The 4,022-nt window shown below is 31.1% G+C and overlaps 1 non-coding gene across 1 annotated transcript; it reads left to right on the top strand.

The window, feature by feature from the left end:
- The first annotated feature begins 3,801 nt into the window (after positions 1-3,801).
- Positions 3,802-3,908, top strand: LOC115065319. The gene has a single exon (XR_003845096.1). It is a non-coding gene; the product is annotated as a U6 spliceosomal RNA (small nuclear RNA).
- Positions 3,909-4,022: the final 114 nt, after the last annotated feature.

The following is a 4,022-nucleotide window of genomic DNA, read 5'->3' as shown; positions in this document are numbered from 1 at the left end:
GCAGCTGTTGGTAGGGTTTTTTTTTTTTTTCCTTACTAATTTTTGCTTTAGTTTCTCTATATATAACTTAAAAGTACAACTTTTTACTGTTTTACTGTTCAATGTTTTATCACCATTTTACTGTTCCAAAGTCTATTTTTTTTTTTAAATTATCATGAATTTGGCAAAGCTAAGCAGATCTCCTTGAACTCAATTTCTTTCACTTCATTTGTTTTTCTTGTTCTCATTTCACGTTTAAAAGCTATGCTATCATGGTCTAGGACAGTCAGATTTCATAGTAGATTTTCTTTATTTATGAACATGGCAAGGCATTAAGATTCTGTGCTTTTGTTTGTTCGCTATGCCATGGAGGCTTAATTCTTCCTCTTCCTTGTTGGATGAAAATACTTCTTTTAAGAAGTAGTTTCACATTTAAAAATAGTTTAACCCTCAGTGTGAAATGGTGTGAGATAACCTATGAAGTACAAACAGAAACAAACTGATGTGAGAAATCTATTTCTTTTATTTGTCGTATTACTCTGGCCCAGTAACTGAGTTACCTCGTTTATTAAGTAGTTAATATGAATTAAATTACCTCCAGGAACTTCCTTATAATTCATATTCTACCTGTTTTCACTTGATGTTTAGGAAGACAGTCTTTATTCACCTCTGGTTTATACATTATCCAAGACATTTCACACATAATACTATATTCAATGCTCCCTGGAATAAGGTTATGTAAGTGGCACTTTACAGATTAAGAAGCAGAAAGTTAGTGAGGTTAAATACCTTGAATGAGTTTATTAAAGTAGGAATTGTTTTTACTTGAAACCATGACTGTCTGGCTTCAAATGCTGCTATATACTAATTACTGTGTTTACTTTTTAATATACCACTGCCTTTGTCTCCTGATGTTTCAGCTTTTGTCTAGTACTATAATGTTTCATAAAGAATATTTCTTCTAATAATCTTTCCAAGTTTGAATGCAAAATAGTATCTAACTTATCAATATTGGAGAAATAATATTTTTGAAAACAATTGTACCCTAATGTAAAGAGTGCTTGACTTCTATGTAATACAAACATGTATTAGCAATCTACTTATAAATTTGATAGACCTATCAAATTACGTTATGGCCTAGAAAACTGAAATATTTTATTGTTAAGAAACTAGGTTTAAGTTGCAATCTGGTAAAAGTGGATTAATGAAGCAGAGAAATGTCAGAGTGTAATTTCACACATTTTAGCATAATCCAAAATCTTACTTAAAATGTTCTGCCTGAATATGCTCCTGAATATGTTTCTGTGCAGACATATTATCATCTCTAAGGCCCATCCCAGCATTACAGTTAACTCAGCAGGGTTCTTTCTGTAACATTTTATTTTATTTGCAACATCAAGACTAACAGAGCACCATATACTCAATGAGAAGTTTCAAACACATTATAATCGTATGCAAAAAGTTACACATAGAATGCAAAGATATCTGTAGCTCATTATTAAATAATGAATGGGAGCTAAGCATCTCACTTGTTAATAGATATAATTATTATATCTATTAAAGATATAAACTTACTTCCCACTGTCTACACATGTGAAAGTTACTTACTATCTCTAAATAATAGTTCCTCCTGCTTTATGTTCAGGTATACATAAAGTTAAATAACCTACAAGTAGTTCTTGACACATTTCCTATGTTACGATTAATTTTGATGATTCCTACTTGTGAAAGATGCCATTTTAAGTAAGAAAAATACAAGAGGACAGTAGTAAAATAAATGGTATACCACACTATATGAAAATTGAAAGTATCAGTATATCTATTAATATCTTTACTCCCTCATGAATAATAATTTGTAAAATATAAACTAGTAAACAAACTTAAAAAATGGTTTTGAGCCAGTATGAGGAGGGATGACTTTAGGAAGGCACCTTGTCATGTCATATATACTTATTTAAAATTTCTCATTTGAACTAGTGATTGGACCAGTAGCTATCTGACTTCTGTTATCTCCTTGGATTAGATATTGCATTCACGGTGTTAGGAATGACCATATAAAAACCCTCCACAGAGTTTTTCCATTCCTCTATTTTAATCCCTCAGTGTGTATTGTTGCTTTTGGATATATGTGGGATGACAATTAAATTATGACAGCCTTGCTTCCCTCTGGCTTTTTTGCATTAATCACTATAGGTACATAACACTATGTCATTGCTCTGACCCTAATGTAAGTCTTACCTGTATGGCTGCCTTGACCCCAACCTCTTCTCCCACTACCTATTCATTTTCCTTAGATGTAAATCTAAATACACCCTTGAAGCTACTCAAATCTTCTAAATCTATTTAATTTATTATTAGTATTCTCTCAAGTCCTATATGTAGTTTCATGATAAAACTATAATAATTTGTCAATGTTTTATCTGTTTTATATGTTACATATACAAATATATATATATATATATATATATATATATATATATATATATATGTGTGTGTGTGTGTGTATATATATATATATATATATATATATATATATATATATATATATGTGTGTGTGTGTGTGTACGAACCTAAGAACAAGGATGATATCTTCTGTTGATTCACATAATACATAATACTTATTCTCCTTATTATGCTTGGGATATTTTATTAATGTTTGCTGAAAATTAAATATGCCACATGAATACATGAAATCATATGAGGTTTCATTATTAAATTATTAAATATATTTTAATCATGATGAGTTCATGTCTTTATAATCTCTAAAGGTGCTCAAAACATTAATATGAAAATTCATTTATTTTGTATTTTTAATATATTTATAATAGATATTTATTCTTCCTCCACATCTATACCCAATTGTAACAGAGTTTCTAATTTATACTCTATGAGATTGTGCATATAATGCAGAGTCATATTATTCATTTTAGCTTCCCTGACAGAAGAGTGAGGTCATGTGGTCTACCTGAGGAAGAAATGCCATATGGCTTTCATTTCTAAATGAACCTCTTGTGTACTTCCTTGACCACTGATTATCTCGGGAATGTTGTTGTGATTAATGGAGTTGGAATCACAATCATGCAAATGAGCTTATCTCATGTCTGGGGTGCTTTGCATGATGCAGAATCAGGGTTGAAGGAGTCCAGTATCCTTGTACGTGGTAGGGACACATCTATAACAGAGGCACTAAGGAGGCTGAAGCCAGAGAGCAACAAGCTTGAGGCCATCCATTGGAATATTCAGACAGTTTTAAAACAAACAAACAAACACGAGATAACTAAATGTGTAAAGCCACAGCACTCTACTCCTCATTAGGAAACTTTTGATTAAGTAACAATTAATTTTGGAATTAAAGAAATTAAATCATTTACCTGTTTATTGACCTCCTTTCAACACCTCCATGGAACCTTCTTTTTTACCTCTTTATCAAATGTAAAGCCTCATTTTCTTTAATTGTTCTTACACACACACACACACACACACACACAAACATATACACACACTCCTAAATATGTAAATGCAACAAAAATGACAAGCACAAAAAATTTTTTTATCATTTTAATCAGTTTGTTCTCATTTTATATTATAATTGTTGTGAATCAAATCTCAGAATTTAATATGCAAATGATTATTATGACTTGAACATAAGTCTTGAAATATGTGCTCTATGGCAATATTAATAAACTTAATGTCATATAACCAGAAGTCAATTAGCTATGGCAACACAGTAGGACATATTCCTTTCTAGTTTATGATATCAAGCATCTATGGTGCTTTAATGCCTTTTCTAGTCTTGTTTGTGGGGTATAAAAAGTCATCTCAGTGCTTGCTTCAGCAGCACATACACTAAAATTGGAACTAGACAGAGAAGATTATCATGGCCCCTGTGCAAGGATGACACGCAAATTCATGAAGTGTTCCATATATTTGCTAAACTCTCAATTACCATAGATTGAGAAACCAAAGTATTCCATGACAAAACCAAATTCACATAATATCTTTCAACGAATCCAGCCCTTCAAAGGATAATAACGGAAAAACAC

This window comes from Mus pahari, chromosome 13, assembly GCF_900095145.1.
Source record: "Mus pahari chromosome 13, PAHARI_EIJ_v1.1, whole genome shotgun sequence".
Classification (NCBI taxonomy): Eukaryota; Metazoa; Chordata; class Mammalia; order Rodentia; family Muridae; genus Mus; species Mus pahari.
Note: the sequence above shows the minus strand (reverse complement) of the source record. Positions and strands in the feature narration are given on the sequence as shown.